We start from the raw sequence: 19,480 nt of genomic DNA on the forward strand, positions 1-19,480 counted from the left end.
ACATAAATGCGGACTCTGAGTTAAATCCAATGTAGGCAAATAAAATCAGCATAACCACAGAAAGATTTTCAAGTTTGCAGATGTAAAGCCTCATGAAATCTGCATATTAAAAAATGCAAAGCAGGGAATTCCCTGGTGGTCTGGTGGTGGTTAGGATTCCAGGATGCCATGGCCCAGGTTCAATGCCTGGTTGGGGAACTGAAATGCCACAAGCCACGTGGCAAAAAAAAAAAAAAATGTTATTTTTATATTGAAATTCTTGGTATCAGAACTTGGCCTGTAGTTCAGAAAATAGCAGTGTTTAGGGCCACAGGAGGGAGTAGAATAACATGGTAACAATATTATTTTTGATATTTGTACTATATATGTAAACCATGTAGAAGTTTTCCAATTTTGGGTTTTCATAATAAGAGCTATTATTTACTGAGTGCCTTGTGTACCCAACTCTGTGCTAAACACTATTTGTAATACTCTGTTTGATTTGATATCCCAACAGGTCTACCAGATAACTATAATTACCCTCATTTGTACATGAGAAAACTGAAAATGAGAGAAGATAAGTTGCTCAAAAAGGAGCAAAAAAAGGTACTGCATTTGAGACAAAAGAGTCTGAAATGCAGTACTTGGGTGTAGTCTCAAAAAATGACAGAATGATCTTGGTTTGTTTCCAAAGTAAACCATTCAATATCACAGTAATCCAAGTCTATGCCCCAACCACTAATACCAAAGAAGCTGAAGTTGAATGGTTCTGTGAAGACCTACAAGACGTTCTAGAGCTAATGCCAAAAAAAGATGTCCTTTTGTCTTTTTCATCGTAGGGGACTAGAATGCAAAAGTAGGAAGTCAAGAGATACCTGGAGTAACAGGCAAATTTGGCCTTGGAGCACAAAATGAAGCAAGGCAAAAAACGCACTGGTCATAGCAAACACCTTCTTCCAACAACACAAGACTCTACACATGGACATCACCAGATGGTCAATACTGAAATCAGATTGATTATGTTCTTTGCAGCTGAAGATGGAGAAACTCTATATAGTCAGCAAAAACAAGACTGGGAGCTGACTGTGTCTCAGATCATGAACTCCTTATTGTCAGATTCATACTTAAATTGAAGAAAGTAGGGGGAAACCTCTGGGTCATTCAGGTATGACCTAAATCAAATCACAATTATTCAGTGGAAGTGACAAATAGATTCAAGGCATTAGATCTGATAGACAGTGTGCCTGAGGAACTATGGACAGAGGTTCATAATATTGTATAGGAGGCAGTGATCAAAATTATCCCCAAGAAAAAGAAATAAGAAAAGGCAAAATGGTTGTCTGAAGAGACCTTACAAATAGCTGAGAAAAGAAGAGAAGTGAAAGGAAAAGGAGAAAAGGAAAGATATATTCATCTGAATGCAGAGTTCCAAAGAATAGCAAGGAGAGATAAGAAAGCCTGTTTAAGTGAACAATGCAAATAAATAGAGGAAAAGAAAAGAATGGGAAAGACTAGAGATTTCTTCAAGAAAATTAGAGATACCAAGGGAACATTTCATGCAAAGATGGGCACAACAAAGGACAGAAATGGTATGGACCTAACAGAAGCAGAAGATATTAAGAAGAAGTGGCAAGAATACACAGAAGAACCACATAAAAAACATCTTCACGACCCAGATAACCACAATGGTGTGATCACTCACTTAGAGCCAGACGTCTTGGAGTGCGAAGTGAAGTGGGCCTTTTGAAAGCATCACTATGAACAAAGCTAGTGGAGGTGATGGAATGCCAGCTAAGTGATTTCAAATCCTAAAAGATGATGGTGTGAAAGTGCTGCACTCAATATGCCAGCAAATTTGGAAAACTCAGCAGTGGCCACAGGACTAGAAAAGGTCGGTTTTCATTCCAAACCCAAAGAAAGGCAATGCCAAAGAATGTTCAGACTACCACACAATTGCACTCATCTCACACACTAGTGAAGTAATACTCAAAATTCTCCAAGCCAGGCTTCAACAGTATGTGAACCAAGAACTTCCAGATGTTCAAGCTGGATTTAGAAAACGCAGAGGAACCAGAGATCAAATTGTCAACATCCGCTGGATCATAGAAAAAGCAAGAGAATTTCAGAAAAACATCTATTTCTGCTTTATTGATTATGCCCAAGCCTTTGACTCTGTAGATCACAATAAACTGTGGAAAATTCTTCAAGTGATGGGAATACCAGACCACCTTACCTGCCTCCTAAGAAATCTGTATGCAGGTCAAGAAGCAACAGCTAGAACTGGACATGGAACAACAGACTGGTTCAAAATTGAAAAAGGAGTACGTCAAGGCTGTGTATTGTCACCCTGCTTATTTAACTTATATGCAGAGTGGTGATGGTTTAGTCGCTAAGTTGTGTCTGACTCTTGCAACCCCATGAACTGTAGCCCACCAGGCTCCTCTGTCCATGGGATTTCCCAGGCAGGAATACTGGAATGGTTTGCCATTTCTTTCTCCAGGGGTATATGCAGAGTAAATCATGCAAAATGCTGGGCTGGATGAAGCACAAGCTGGAATCAAGATTGCCAGGAGAAATATCAATAGTCTCAGATATGCAGATAACACCAGCTTCCCTGGTGGCTCAGAGGTTAAAGCGTCTGCCTGGAATGTGGGAGACTCGGGTTTGATCCCTGGGTTGGGAAGATCTTCTGGAGAAAGAAATGGCAACCCACTCCAGTACTCTTGCCTGGAGAATCCCATGGAGGGAGGAGCCTGGTAGGCTACAGTCCATGGGGTCGCAAAGAGTCAGACATGACTGAGCGACTTCACTTCACTATGGCAGAAAGCAAAGAGGAAATAAAGAGCTTCTTGAGGAGTGCAAAAGAGGAGTGAAAAAGCTGACTTAAAACTCAAGATTCAAAAAACTAAGATCATGGTATCCAGTCTTATCACTTCATGGCAAATAGATGGGGAAACAATGGAAACAGTGACAGACTTTATTTTCTTGGGCTCCAAAATCACTGCAGATGATGACAGCAGCCATGAAATTAAAAGACACTTGCTCCTTGGAAGAAAAGCTATGACAAACCTAGACAGTGTATTAAAAAGCAGAGACATTACTTTGCTGACAGAGGTCCATCTAGTCAAAACTATGGGTTTTTTTCAGTAGTCATGTATGGATGTGAGAGCTGGAGCATAAAGAAGGCTGAGCACCAAATAATTGATGCTTTTGAACTGTGGTGTTGGAGAAGACTCTTGAGACCCCTTGGGCCACAAAGAGATCAAACCAGTCAGTCCCAAAGGAAATCAATCCTGAATATTCATTGAAAGGACTGATGCTGAAGCTGACACTCCAATACTTTGGCCACCTGATATGAAGAGCTGATTCATTGGAAAAGACCCTGATGCTGGGGAAGATTGAAGGTAGGAGAAAAGGACGACAGAGGATGAAATGGTTGGACAGCATCATTGCCTCAGTGGATATGAGTTTGAGAAAGTTCGGGAGATGGTGAAGGACAGGGAAGCCTAGGGTGCTGCAGTCCATGGTGTCACAAAGAGTTAGACACAACTAAGCAGCTAAAGAACAAGCTGCTCAAAGATACACAGGAAGAGGCAGAGCTGCTCATCAGTGCCAGTTCCATGTAACTAGCACTACTCTCAAAACTGCTCCATCATAAGCAGTAGCATCACTGCCAACAGCCACACTTTGGAGCAATTTACATAGAGTATCAGTTTTGATCCCCACTTCCATTACTGTTACTCCCAATTTACAGGAGGAGAAACTGGGGCTCAAAGAGGTTAAATAATACCCAAGGCTACCTAGCTAGTGGGCTTCCCTTGTAGCTTAGCTGGTAAAGAATCTACCTGCAATGCAGGAGACCCTGGTTCAATTTCTGGGTCAGGAAGATCCCCTGGAGAAGGGACAGTCTACCCACTCCAGTATTCTTAGGCTTCCCTGATGGCTCAGATGGTAAAGAATCAACCTACAATGCAGTAGACCTAGGTTCAATCCCTGGGTTGGGAAAGTCCCCTGGAAGAGAGCATGGCAATCCACTCCAGTATTCTTGCCTAGAGAATCTGCATGGGCATAGGAGCCTGACAGGCTACAGTCCATGGGGTCACAAAGAGTCAGTCATGACTGAGCGACTAAGCACAGCACACACCTAGCTAGTAAGGTGGTGAAATTGAAATAGAAATGCAAACAAGTTAACTGCATATATTAAACTAGAGCATGCTTCAGTGTTCTATGCATTTCAGAAATATGACTAACAAATGAAAACACTTCTCTACAAATAATACAGAACTACTTTTACAATAAATGTTAGTAAATGGCTTGCTCTGCACTCTGAATGTGAGAATTAGCATGAAAATCAGGTCAGATTCAGTTATAGGTCATTTAATGCAGAGACCTGTTGATTGTGTATTATTTTTGTTTTCTCATTTTGATAGAAATATGCTGTAATGAGTTAACTGTAATAAATCACATTAATAGTTTATTGGAGTTAGAAACAAAAGAATTGATGCTTAGTCTTACTATCTTTCTAAAGCAACAGTGAATTAAATTAAGAAAAATATTCTAAACAGTAAAGGATGTGACTGGAAACTGTTTTCTTCTACAGGATTTCAGGTATATGCATATTTGTAGATGCATACCAGGGCTATTGGGCTTCCCTGGTGGCTCAGAGAAAGCGTCTGCCTGCAATGCAGGAGACCTAAGTTCAATCCCTGGGTCGGGAAGATCCCTGGAAAAGAAAATGGCAACCCACTCCAGTATTCTTGCCTGGAGAATCCCATGGACGGAGGAGCCTGGTGGGCTACAGTCCACAGGGTCACAATGAGTCGGACACGACTGAGCGACTTCGCTTCACTTCACTTCACTAGGGCTATTTGTCTGGCAACAAGCAGACAAAGATGAACTTTGAAGAGTTCAGCTAATCTCTCCTCTTCCGCTCTCTTCCTACACTTTAACTTTTATAGTAAACTGGTTAAGTTATAGGTATTTATCTAACAACCGAGAAGTACACTAGAAAAACACATTTTATAAAACATGCATTAATCAGGATAACATAGACTATGCTAGATTAAAGTATGAGCCAGTGACTCTGAAAAGTTTAATCTCTTGCTCACACAGGGTGCTATGCCAATTAGGCAACTCCCCAGGGCATCTATCCTTTATCTGGGGACTCAGTAATCTAAGCTGCTTCCACTGAATGGCTTTGCTATCTCAGGACATGGCCTTCAAGATCACAGCAGGAGAGAGGGAGAGGGAAGCTGAAGGATCATATACAGGTCTTAAATGCTTTGTTTGAGAACTACTACGTGTCATTCTACTTACAATTCAGTGGCCATTCTGCTTACATTCTACTTACAATTCAGTGGCCATTCTGCTTACATTCTACTTACAATTCAGTGGCCATTCTGCTTACAGGCTCATGACTAAGAGGGCTTGGAAAAGTAGCAAGTAAGTGCAAACGTGATAGATAATATATCAGTGTCTCTGATATAGGGCACTGTATTCATGTTTTCTTAATACTACTACTGCCACTATTATTAATACTAACACTACAACTAATAATAAAACCATATATTTATCACAACTAAAGTTTATTTTTGTTATTTATCATTATCAAGGAACAAACTTTTCATTTTTATTAGTCAGTTCCACTGAGGTTATTTTGCTTCATTTAACCTGACATAAATCTTTCTACTCTTTGGGATTTCTTTTTGTTCTTTTTGTATTTTCTTGAGCTGGGTATTTTATATTCAATCTGATTTATTTTCTAATAAACACTTGTTATAAATTTCCCTCCAAATGACACTTGTCTACTTTTTATAATTCTGATAGTACTACTTTCATTGTGGTTTCATTCTGAATATTATACAATTTTATTCTGACTATCTCTTCATCCAGAAAACTATTTAGGAAAATGTCTTGCTAATTTCCAAATGTATAGATTTCTCTCCTTATTGCTTATAGGATCTTAGTTCCCTGACTAGGGACTGAACCTGGGCCACTGCAGTGAAAGTGTCATGTCCTAACCACTAGACTGCCAAGGAATTCCCAGGTAGCTCTCTTTTATTGTTGTTATTGTTAACTTATAATTGTATTACATTGTAATCAACCAGCATGGTTCCACCTATTTGGTAGCAAATGCTTAACTTGTTGAAATTTTTTTGGCCTGTTTTGTTTTTGTGTTACTATGTTTATCTCATTCTCTAAAATAAGGTAAAGAATTACCTAGAGGGTTTTTACAAGATAACATATAGCCAAATGTTTCTCCAGACTGTTGTTGTTCAGTTGCTAACTCATGTCCAGCTCTTTGCAATCAAATGTACTGCAGCATGCCAGGCTTCCTTGCGGAGAAGGCAATGGCACCCCACTCCAGTACTCTTGCCTGGAGAATCCCATGGACGGAGGAGCCGGTGGGCTGCAGTCCATGGGGTCGCTAAGAGTTGGACACAACTGAGCGAGTTCACTTTCACTTTTCACTTTCATGTGTTGGAGAAGGAAATGGCAAACCACTCCAGTGTTCTTGCCTGGAGAATCCCAGGGACGGGGGAGCCTGGTGGGATGCCATCTATGGGGTCGCACAGAGTCGGACATGACTGAAGAGACTTAGCAGCAGTAGCAGCAGCAGGCTTCCTTGTCATTCACTATCTCCCAGAGTCAAGTTTACACAAACACATGTCCATTGAGTCGGTGATGCTATCAAACCATATCATCCTCTGCCACCCTCTTTCTCCTTTTGCCTTCAATCTTTCCCAGCATCAGGGTCTTTTCCAGTGAATCAGCTCTTCACATCAGGTGGTCAAAGTATTGAAGCTTCAGTTTCAGCATCAGTCCTTCCAATGAATATTCAGGACTGATTTCATTAAGGATTGACTGGGTTGATCTCTCTGCAGTCCAAGGGACTCTCAAGAGTCTTCTCCAGCACCACAATTCTAAGGCATCAATTCTTAGGCGCTCAGCCTTCTCTATGGTCCAAATCTCACATCCATACACAACTTCTGGAAAAAACATAGCTTTGACTACTTGGACCTTTGTTGGCAAAGTGATGTCTTTGCTCTTAATACACTATCTAGGTTTACCATAGCTTTCCTTCCAAGGAGCAGGCAACTTTTAATTTAATGTAATGGCTACAGTCACCATCTGCAGTGATTTTGGAGCCCAAGAAAATAAAATCTGTCACTGCTTCCATTTTTTCTTCTTCTATTTGCCATGAAATGATGGGACCAGATGCCATGATCTTAGTTTTTTGAATGCTGGGTTTTAAGCCAGTTTGTTCACTCTCCTCCTTCACCCTCTTCAAGAGGCTCTTTAATTCCTCTTCACTTTCTCCAGACTATACGTCATGATTTCCAGGGGCAGTTATAGGCATTGTATTTTTACTGCCCATTCATACCTACCACAGCAATGATTCTCACATATACCACTGGTGAAAACCTCTATTCCAACTATTCTGTAGTTTTGGAATTTGATGAATTGAGATTGGGGTTGAGAAGATCCCCTGGAGAAGGCCGTGGCAACCCACTCCAGTATTTTCGCCTGGAGAATCTCATGAACGGAGGAGCCTCGAAGGCTATGGTCCACAGGATCGCACAGAGTCGGACATGACTGAAGTGACCTAGCACAAACACATGCTACTATGAGCATCACATGATAGCTAAAGATCTGTATAACAGAAATAAAACCCTAGTTCATCTTCTAAAATGTCGATGGCTTGTGAGAAGGTGTGACATTCGCATTACTTTTGCATCTTGTCTCTATGCACAATCTTGAGCATTCAGTAAAAGCTTCATAAAATGTCTTAAATGTAATTTATGAGCATGTGCCTTAGTTTCATGTTGCTACTGGAGCAAATCACCACAGACTCAGTGACCTAAAACAACACAAATTTCATATCTTAGAGTCCTAGTAGTCAGAAGTTCAAAATGGATCTCACTGTGCTAACCAAGGTGTTGGCACGGCTGCATCCATTTCCGGAGGCTTTAGGAGAGACCGTATTCTCTTGCCTTTTCCCGCTTCTAGAGGCTGCCACATTCCTTAGCTTGTGGCTCCCTTCCATTTGCAAAGCCATCAAGGGCAGGTCTTTCTCACAAAGCCAGTTCTCTTTTTTCTAACGTTTTTGCCTCTGCCTTGCCCACTTAAGGATTCCTGTGATTACATTTGGCCCACCAGATAATCCAGGATAATCTCCTTATTTTAAAGTCAGCTGGTTAGCAACTTTAATTCTATCTACAAACTTAATTCCCCTTTCCATGTAACATGATATATTCATAGGTTCTGTGGATTAAGACATGAGCATCTTTCAGAGGGCATTATTCTGTCTACCACAGTACATAAGACCAAAAAGGAAAAAGAAAAAGAAAAAAAAAAATAGAGGAGGAAATGACAGTGAATTTTTTAAATGGAGTAGTAACATTTACAACAGTAATAAAATTACAAATATATAAGAATTAGTGCATTAGACTATAAGCATCTGGAACAAAGCAAAAAAAAAAAAAAAAAAAGCTTTATTCAACACTATTAGTTTATTCCAAAAGCACACACACACACACATACACAGAGTAATACCTTGGTTAGCTGATGCTACAGCTGGGATATTACTGTTTATTAATTAGACAAATGAAATAAAAAATGAACAACATGTTTGCTAGTTATTACACTTTTGTAGAAAAAGTTCCTAAATGCCTTTCTTCCTGGAAAAGGATTTTTTTCTTACTGCTTCCATTCCAGCTCACCTCTAACATTTCCGGAAAAGTTCTAGGAGGATGGATAAAAGCCTTAACATTTGCCTCCCAGCTTAATTCGTCACAGCGCCAGGATGGATGGTGACTATGCAAACGTACTCTGGAGACAGAGCACCGCTGGCCTGAATCAGAAGCAAAGGCTGGTCAACATCGCCCCCTTGTGCAGAGAGGCAGAGACATCACTCCCTCTGGCTACCCAATCGGTATACTGCAGGAAATTTCTTGGCTGAAACTCCACGGAAAATGGCTGTTTGGAGAATGAAATTCCCCAGAGCTTTTAGAATCAACTCTTTTCATCGTTTTAAGCCTATTTATTGGGAAATCTCTCTAAAATATATTACACATAAGAAATAATCATACTGAGTCAATACTGCGTGAAAGAATGTAACGGCATAAAATAAATTATTCATTGCCTTGCCTTGTAAAGAGCACTCTGAATGCAATTTTAACTATCCTTTTTGGCTGTGAACCTCAGTCCATTTACTGTTCCACAGAGTAGATAAAACACCAATATTCTTTTGCATGTTTATGACTTTTTTTAAGGTTTTTTTCATCATTGCTGTTTGGGTTTTTTGCCTCCTCTGTTGCTTATCAGTGGTCACTTTATTTTGAGTTTGTCAGTGTGGCTTCCTTAGCAGCTTTCTTTCCTTTTTTATTTGCTGTGGAAATAGTAATTAGGATACCAAGCTGGTTAGAATTATAAGTAAAAGGAGGTTAAATAGGCTCTCAATAAAACCCTCTCTTACAAGTAAAATGTGTGAAATTTAAGACCAAACTAGAGAGACAGTGCACACAGCCCTGCCTGTTGCATTGCATTTCAGGGCTGTTTGATATCTATTTGACTTCTTAGCAGCTATTTTTCCCTCTTCCCTATTTTTTTTTTTTTTTTTTCTGAATAGGTTAGTGTGCTTTGGCAAGATGGAATATTGTTATATTTTTCAATGTGTCAAAACTATTAAATGGAATTTCCTGGGAATGAAAAAAAGAAAAGCCATATCCCTTTGAATGCTTATGGCAAATTGATACAAAACCAGGGATGCAACTTAAACACGAATTAATAGGAGAAAACGCAAAAGGTGGCTCATCTGTATAGCAAAATACTATGAGATACGAGTTGTGTATACCACATGTACGCACATCGACTGGAAAATATGTTCACTGTCCTGTGGTTTAGTTGCTACACTGATAGAAAAATGTGCCTCTCTTTGGTTCCCCAGGGGACAGTGCTGAGATCTATTTCAGAAGGCCCCTTGGGAGGTGGCAGCGGGCTCTAGCACTAGTCACCCGCAGGCTTGTCCCACTCAGTAATGCATCCTGATATTAGTTGCCCCTCATTCCCGGGTTCACTCCTCCAGTCCTTACTCTGCTTCCTTCGATCATCACCGCAAGTCATTGCACACAGCCTTTGTCTTGGGCTTTGGTTTTGAGAGAAGCCAGGTTAAAAAAAAAAAAAAAAAGACATTGCCAAAGGAGAATATGATGAGCCGCTGCACCCACTTACAACCGTGAGGGAAAGACTAAGAGAATGCAAGAAACTGACCCAGAACCATGGCACCAATCTGCTACAGAACCATCTACCTCTAGACATCTTGTTGCATGAAAAGAAGAATCCCCTATTAAGTTGTTGACAATTGGGTTTTGTGTTGTTTGCAGCCAAAGTACTTCTTGGGAGTATCTCACTTAGAGCTGAAGGCAGAAGGATCAGCCCTCATGTGGGAAGCCTGGAGGAGTTCCGTTTTGTGGAGAATGCTGGCAGAGACAAAGACAGAGGGAATGAGTCCTGTGGTTTACATTCTTCTACCAGTAAATTCTTCTTTTTGCCTAAGATAGTTGATGTAGTTTCTATCACTTGCAAACAAAAGTCCTGCGTCATTTAAGTCTGAGTTTATTCTTGTTCTACAAAAAAAAAAGTGGGTATGTGTGTGTTAGCGTATGTTCACTGAAGCATGGGAAAACACAAATGGATGTACTGAATGGCTACCAGCAGTTGTTTCTGAGAACTGGAATAGAGGGGAGTAAGAAGGACATGGGCTTCCCAGGTGGCGCTAGTGGTAAAGAACCCGCCTGCCAATGCAGGAGACAAAGGAGATGAATTTCGATCCCTGGGTTGGATCCACTCTAGTACTCTTTCCTGGAGAATCCAATGGACAAAGGAGCCTGGAGGGCTACAGTCCACAGGGTTACAAAGAGTCAGACAAGACTAAAGCAACTCAGTGTGCAAGAAAGTCATATGTATAATTTTCACTTTATGAACTTTTAATGTTTAAACTTGTTATAACCAACTTTATCATTTTTGTACTTTTAAAAGACCAATAACTGCAGAAATTCTGGGATAATGTATGTGTTGTTTGAGGCTGTTTAGTTTGAGATGTGTGGCAACTGAAAACTAATACACGAGTCATCACAAACCTGAGAATCACAGCTTACAAACCACCCAACAAACCTCAGGCAGACAACCACAAATCCCAAGGCCCAAATAAAAGCAGAAATAAGTGCTGAGTAAGGAACTGATGCCGGGAACTTGTATCCAATCGGCCTGTGACTATGGCCCCCTACTCTCCCAAACATATAATTTCCATTACTTCTCCTAAAACCCGACCCAATAAGCCCACGATCTAAGTTAAAAACAAACATAAAAGTGTGCCTGCCATGCAAATGCAGCTTCAAAGCAAGCTCACCCATTTACCCCTTCGCTGCCTAGACACAACAACCTAGAGCAGCCACGGCTTCCAGAGTCAATGTCAACAGCCTGAATGAAGCACTAAAGAAAATGGGAGGTGTGCTGGGCTAACCTGAGCACAGGGGCTGACAGGATGCAGCCAGGACCAGAGGGGATGGGGTCGTGGGAAAGGAATACACTGGCTCAGCCACACAAGCCAGCTGGTAGATGGACCAACGCAGAAACTAACAGGGACACGACACTCTCAGGGTCGAGATGGTGCCGGCAACTGGAGCACTGACAGGGGAAAGAAAATCAGGACCAGCAGGACTGAAGCCAGCAGGACCCAGAGCAGTGGCAGGAGGACACCAGGAACAGAACTCAGGGGAGGACCAGCAAGATCCAGTGTGAGGCTGCAGGGCTGGGAGGCAGCAGCTGATGAGGGCCGAGACCCGGAACTCCAGGTGGGGATACTGAGGCAGAAATCCAGGGATATGAGGAGTAAGAGCTATATATGCATACTTACCACATACTAAGTGCTTTAAACTCACAGTGCACTTAATTCTTCCAAATATCTTGTGAAGGGGAACTTTTACCATCTCCATTTTTGAAAAGAAGAAATTAAGGTTGATAGAAGATACTGATTTGCTCAGCCACGTGCTAGTATATTGGTCAGCTTGGGCTATTATAATAGAATACCACAGATCGGGTGATGTAAAGAACAGAAATTTGTTTTCTCCGCCTTCTGGGGTTTCAAAGTCCAAGATCAAGGTGCTGGCAAGGTTGGTTTCTAGTGAAGTCTCTTTTCCTGGTTTGCAGATGGTTGCCTTCCTGCTGTGTCCTCACATGGCCTTTAATTCAGTACACATGTAGAGAGAGAGATCTCTGATTTATCCTCCTCTAATGAAGACATCAGTCCTGATGGGTTAGGGCCCCACCTTATGACTTCATTAAACCTTAATTACCTTCTTAGAGGCCCTTATCTCTAAATATAGTCACATTGGGCTTTCGGGCTACAACAAAGAATCTGGAGGAGACGGGATGGGTAGGGGAGTGGGGATGGAGTGGGAAAAAGACACAAATCAGGGGAAAAAACACAAATCAGTGCAAAAGAGCTAGTTAGTAGTAAATACAGACAGTATGACTTCAGAATAGTTCAATAAATTAAGATTATAGTTCAATGAGTTTTGAATAAACGCATATACATTCAAATAACCCACAGTCCTAGCAAGAACTAAACAGTACATCTTAACCTTGAGACTCCCTCTACCAGACTATCTGATGACAGGAGGTGATGCTACTGGTAGATTTCACAGCAGCCCGGAGTCATCTCTGGCACTGAAGACACAAGGTCCGCGAGCAGCAAGACTGGATTATGAACTCCCTTCTACACACACCCACATCTGTACGGGGCTCCCTGCCTGGCCAGTCCTCACCCTCTGCTGCTCTGGATTCTAGCAGACTGATCCTCCCGAGCTATTACTACCCCTCCCTCTCTGTGTAAGGCAGTGCCTCTGGCATCTTCTCTGTGGCTCCAGCTCCTACAAAATAGTCCCGCAGTGGTTTCCACCAGATGACCCTCGTGCCTCCTCTACTTTGGTAAAGAAGCACTTCCTCCCTGTTGAGTTCCAGTTCAGAAGAATCAGGGGCTTCCTGCTGTTGCTAGTCTCTGAGTTATCCTGCCATCCATTGCTTGGCTTCTCTGCTCTTCCATCTCCTATACCAACAGTTACCTGCATTATATTCCACAGATTCAGACACTCAGCATGGTTTCTCTTCTCCTGGTTATGCTTTTCAAACCAGGGCTGCTACAGCCCCTCAGAAACTGGGGCAGTTCTAGGCATTGGACGGCGCCCGTGCACAGACGCTGGAAGATGGAGGACTCATTAGCAGAGATTTCTCCAAGAGAATACCAGAGATTATGTTTTTGTTCTTGACATGTTGACACCTTGCTGGTCTATCTTGTTAGCAAATTAGCACTTCCCTCCAATCCATTTGTTGCCCGTGGCTCACCGGTTTTTCAGGTGGACCTGTGCAAGCTGTCGAAACTAGCGATGCTTTTATCACATGGTTCTTTAGCTACTGTCATGACATTATGCTACTAATTGGATTTGTCGAACTGCCACATATTTTCCCCCAAAAAAGTGCATGTCTCTACGAAGTGGTTGGGGAGAAAATAGTGACTTTGGAGTGCAAAATCGGATACTCCAACACTGAGAAGCCTTCAACGGCCTGTGGGTATCCCCTTGGATGCTGCCAACCAGCTGGGGTGGGGTCGGGGAGAAGCCTTTGCAGAGGCTTAAAAGAGGCACAATGCCTGGTCAGCTCTAGTTCCAGTTTACGTCAAGCTCTAGCTAACTGTAAAATCCATATTGAGTAGATTCCCAGGACTACCGCAGAAGGAACCCCATCTCTAGTTTGGCTGCAAAACTAAGCCTTGGCTTCCAAGAGAGGGAACACCAGGAGGCAGACTGCACCCACTGGCTCACTGCCCTGTATCTGGGGACTTCTCCAGAGCTGCAATACTTCTGAGTCAAGTCTCCTTTCCTCAGCGCCCACCTCCTAAGTGACAGGCTGTTGGCCGGTCCTGATTGCCGGAGTAGAAGTCCTGCTGTCTGGGATGGGGAAGGAAACCAGACAGCTCCCACTTCTCCTTCACTCACTACGTGATAGATCACTTCAGCTGGAAGAAGTATCGCAAAAGGACCTGGAAGCTAGTGGGAGAAATGTGACCCCAAAAAAGAAAGAAAGAATCCTTTAGTCACAGAGCTTTTTATTCTAACCACAGAACAGGCTCTTGCTTTCTGTGGGAATAATAAAATCCTAGGCCCGCACTATACTAGCTCCTCAAACAAAAAGCAGCTCCCTAGACTGTAACTCCTCAGGGCTTCTGGGTTGGATTTAGTTTTCACTGGGTAAAGGAATACATTAAAAGGAAAGACTGAGTACCCTTAAGAAAATCAAAGGAGTAAATAAGCTTGGTGTTCAAACAAGGAAAACACAGGCTGCAGGCAGCTCTGCCCTGTGGTGGATTCTGCACCTGGTGAACAGACAGCACTGTGTCTGCCCCAGCGGGACTTTCCCCACAGTGGACCGGCGGCTTCAGAGGTCCAGCAGACTGCCAGGGACGGCTCTCCCACCTGGGAAAATAGAGTGAAAAGGAAGGGCTGAAAGAGAGAACTTCATTCCAAAGGAAAAGCACAACAGCTAAAAGTTATTATAAGAGAAGGATCTCAAAGCAGGTGGCAGGAGCTATTTTAAGGGTAAAGAAATATTCTTGGTGGAGAAGTGTTTGGGAAAAAAACACAAATAGTGCATGAATATCATATTAGAGGAAGAAAATGTTCTCTCCAAACTAAAGAGCGGGTATGGAGTCAGTTGTTTTCACATCACATAAGCCCAGTGCATGCCACCTCAGCCTTTCCTCATCTCACCTGGCTCCTGTCTTTGGCAACCCTTTCCTCCAAAGGCAGCCAGATTCAGAATTCTCTGAGAAGAGTGTTCCTCTAAATTATTCATAGGACAGTTCTACCAACTTCCTATCCTCCCCTTCCCAGAAGTATCTGCTCTGTAATAATCCAGTGAAAATGACCAATGCTTGGAACAAATAATGAATCACTCCTTGTAAAATTTCAGGAACTTGTATATATTTCATACAGGGAGGAATGTCTCTTCAATTCAGTTCAGTTCAGTCGCTCAGTCATGTTCGACTCTTTGTGACCACATGAATCGCAGCACGCCAGGACTCCCTGTCCATCACCAACTCCCGGAGTTCACTCAGACTCACATCCATCGAGTCGGTGATGCCATCCAGCCATCTCTTCCTCTATTGTCCCCTTCTCCTCCTGCCCTCAATCCCTCCCAGCATCAGAATCTTTTCCAATGAGTCAACTCTTCGCATGAGGTGGCCAAAGTATTAGAGTTTCAGCCTCAGCATCAGTCCTTCCAATGAACACCCAGGACTTTAGGATGGACTGGTTGGATCTCCTTGTAGTCCAAGGGACTCAAAAGAGTCTTCTCCAGCACCTACCCACATCCTAAATGGTACCACATATAAATATACTATAAACTTGACCTTTTTTAGGGTATGAGGTCTTGTTTTATGGGAGTGAGAACATTATTTTTTAAATACTGATTTTCAAAAGTTGAGATCACTACTTTCAATTAAAATCTAAAACAGACCAGAAAAATATTTATGATGTTATTTCCAACTTGTCTTCTCTTCCTCGTACGTGAACTTTGTTTTTAGTAAAGATACAGGAAAGTGTCTTAAATAAGCAAAAAAAAAAAAAAAAAAACCTTTCTAAAATCCTATTTAATCTTGTATTTTTTTTTTTTTTTTTTCATTTTCAAAACTGGCTTTAAATACTCATCAGAGTGCTATGCGAAGCGACTGGAGTGAGAGCATGTTACACATATGAGCGGGGGCTGGAGTGCCCTGAGAGAAGAGGGACCCATCCACCAGGGCAGCTGGGGTGCCCCACACCCACCCTGGGATAAAGGAACAGATAGAGGCCCTCTCTGGAGGGTCCCATGGGCCAACTGGGAGCCAGCCCTCCCTTCGAGGTAGATCATCTGGGAGGGGACCGAGAAGGAGCTCTCACAGTGGCGGTGATAGGCGGTCACTTCCTCAGTGGTACTGCTGATAGCTTGGGTAGCTTGGGCCCGGGGTACCCTCCTTAGGGGGCAGCTGGCCAGGGTCCTCCAAGAATGGGGGTGCATTGTGGCACTGCTGGGCAGTATAGCAAGTGAGAAGGATGCCAACACCCTCGATGAGGGCCAACAGGATGGTCCCCCATCATTGCCGAGCCCACCATGGCCAATGGGCCACTGCGGGCAGCCAGCACAGCCCTGGTCTGTGCTCCACTGGTGATGGAGTTCCAGGGATCTTCCTTGCCCCGAAGCCGCATCAGACCACACTTGATGGTGGAAAACCGCGCTCCTCCCCCGCCTGCCATAGTGAAGGCTCGACCGCAATCATCCACAATTCGCCATGGGCAAGGTTCCTGAGCATACTCCTCCATGGCGCCGCACAGTATGGCTAAACCCCAGCTGGGCCACACCCCCCGTTGTATTTCTTTTCTACCAGTGCACTTTTGGAAGTGTTTTATCCATATGACACTCTAGTCCTGGTAGGGATAAAACACGACTGACAAGTCTATGTCCATATTTACAACTGGTAGGGATTCCTACCATAATATTGACATTCTCAGTTCTCACTACAGTAGACTATTGCCAGGGACAGACACAATAATCCCCTCAATTGCATGCTTTTTCAATGTGACTCTGCTACTCCTTCCATCAGTGCAAGTGAAAGTGTTAGTCACTCAGTCATGTCCGCCTCTTTGGGACCCCCATGGACTGTAGCCCACCAGGCTCCTCTGTCCATGGAATTCTCCAGGCAAGAATACTTCCATCAGTGAGTGGAGTCCATTTCCTCTCCCCTTGAACCTGGGTTGGCTTTGTGACTTTCTTGACTCACAGAATTTGGCAGGTGTGAGTTCCAGGCATCCTTGTGGAGCCCCAAACCTCCATGTAAAGAAGCCCAGGCTGTCCTGTTAGATAAGTGTCTCAGAGGAAGGAGCCCCAAGGTGCCCAGCTGACAGCCATACCCAGACATGTGAGTGGGACCTTGCTGCATCCTCCAGCCGGAGCCATGACCAGCCCACACATGTAGAGCAAATGCGTATCTTTTCCACTGAGTCCACTCAGATGGCAGGTCTACAGAATCATAAGCAAATTACTGCTTTATGCCACTGTGTTTTGGGGTACTTTGTTACCTAGCAGTAGAGAACCAAACTACTGACTTTACACAAAATGACTAAATTGTGTACAGCTACCCAGATTTGGTACATCCAAAATGAAATACTTAACCTCAGAAAGCATCATCTGTCTAAATACAAAAATGTAAATGATTGAAGTTCAAATTATGCTCCAAATCAGAGACCACTTCCCCCAGACCCCTGCTCGCCTTCTTCTATGGCAGTGGCCCTCAAAGTGTGATGCCAGAACAGCAATATCAACAACACATGAGAACTTGTTAGAAATGCAGATTTTGGGCCTTCTACTGAGAGAGAAACTCTGAGGATGGGGCCCATAAATCTGTATTTCAACAAGCCTTGTAGGTGAGTCTGATGCATGCTGAAGTGTGACAACCACTGTTCTATAGCAATAACACTTCTGATGCTTAACTGGTATACCTGGCCACCTGGATAAAAACTAGGTTAGGTGGCTAGGTAAAGCCACGGCTAAGTTCCGACAAACAAAAAGTAAGCAGAAATGGGAAAAGGGGTGTTCTCTTCTCTGTCTCTTTCACCTTCATGCTGGCTGGAATTCAGATATGATGGGTGGAGCCCTGGAAGCTGTCTTTGATCATGAGATGATCCTGGGAAAGGAATCCATGCACAGCAGAGCAACAAGACAGAAGGAGCCCAGGCCCCTGATATTATGGAGATGCCACGTTCCCTGACTTCCTGAACATGAGGAATTCCTATCTTCAGTTCTGTTTCTAAAGTTTTCTACCCCTCACAATTAAATCCTAACTAAGATATCATTCTAAGTAGTACCCCTTCCCCTTACCAGCTGAAATATTCTTTAATATAAGAATATTTTATTTTCTTCACTTGTCACAAGATATTCTTTAGGTTGTTTCTATTTTCATTTGCCTATTAACCATCTCCCTATTTGACTGGAAGCTCATGGAGGCAGTTTTATTCATCATTGAATCCCCAGCATCCAACACATTTTACCCTCCAAACGAGGACTTGGAGAATATTTACTGAATCAGATGGACAGATGAAAGAATGGATGTAGTAAAGCCACAGTTTTTCCTGTAATCTTTAAGCACTGATAAAATGATCAAGCCTTAAATAAATCTTTTTACATCCAGTAAAACTATCTCCCTACAACATCTTATCTGTTCCACAATGTAATCTAAACATGAAGCAATAATAGTAACTAACACTTTTATACATCTTGTGTGAAAGTCACTCAGTCGTATCTGGCTCTTTCCAACCCCATGGACTGTAGCCTCCGAGGCTCCTCTGTCCATGGAATTCTCCAGGTCAGAATACTGGAGTGGGTAGCCGTTCTCTTCTCCAGGGGATCTTCCCAACCCAGGGATTAAACCCAGGTCTACCACATTGCAGGCAGATTCTTTCCCATCTGAGCCACCAGGGAAGCCCAAGAATACTGGAGTGGGTAGCCTATGCCTTCTCCAGCAGATCTTCTCCAGCAGATCTTCCTGACTCAGGAATCAAACCAGGGTCTCCTGCATTACACCAAAACAAGCTCCAAAAGAGGCACATACTATAATATACCTTACCAGTATTCCTCAAACCTGTCAAAAATCATCAAAAACAGAAAGTTTGAGAAAGTGTCACAGGGAACTTAAGAAGACTAGAAAATGTAACCTAGTATTCTGGATGGAATTATGGGAACAGAAAAGGGCATTAGGTAGAGACGAAGGAAATCTGAATAAATTAAACACTTTAGCTGATAATAATATGTCACTATTGGTTTAGTAATTGTAACAAATGTACCACACTAATACAAGATGTTAATAGCAGGTAAACTGGGCCTGGGGTGGGGTAAGGGGGGGTTGTGGGTATATACTCTCTGTACTGTCTGCTCACTTCCTTAAATCTAAAACTGTTCTAAAAAATGAAGTCTATTTTTTAAAAAAGACATATATTAATTCTCATGAAAACTGAGATGGGAACCATGATGAGCCCTATTTTACAGATAAGAGTACCTTAAGTTCGGTTCCCCCAAGTCTTTGAGACTTAGAATATACGTCTCTTCTGCACCAAAATGTATTTGATTCATTTAAATAATGTGTATTGATTACTGTCTGCCAGTCAGAGACTGAGCTTAGGTGATTCTATTAAGAGAGGCACAATTAGGAAGGCAGAAAGAACTTTGTATCTACCTACTGAAATTAAAGGGCACAAGCAAACATTTTATTAATAAAGTGTGCACAATCCTAAAGTGTATTTTACATGGTGACAGCACATATACTCCTTCAATAGCTAGAAACAACTGAGCTTGACATCTAATTATCAAGATAATTATTTAAATATGAAGCCACCAGCTGGCATAAATTTTTAAG

General features: G+C 42.5%; 1 pseudogene; it reads right to left on the bottom strand.

The window, feature by feature from the left end:
* Positions 1–15,679: 15,679 nt before the first annotated feature.
* LOC113906930 lies at positions 15,680–18,398 on the bottom strand (annotated as a pseudogene).
* Between the last annotated feature and the right edge of the window lie 1,082 nt (positions 18,399–19,480).

This window comes from Bos indicus x Bos taurus, chromosome 2 (assembly GCF_003369695.1).
Source record: "Bos indicus x Bos taurus breed Angus x Brahman F1 hybrid chromosome 2, Bos_hybrid_MaternalHap_v2.0, whole genome shotgun sequence".
NCBI classification, from domain to species: Eukaryota; Metazoa; Chordata; class Mammalia; order Artiodactyla; family Bovidae; genus Bos; species Bos indicus x Bos taurus.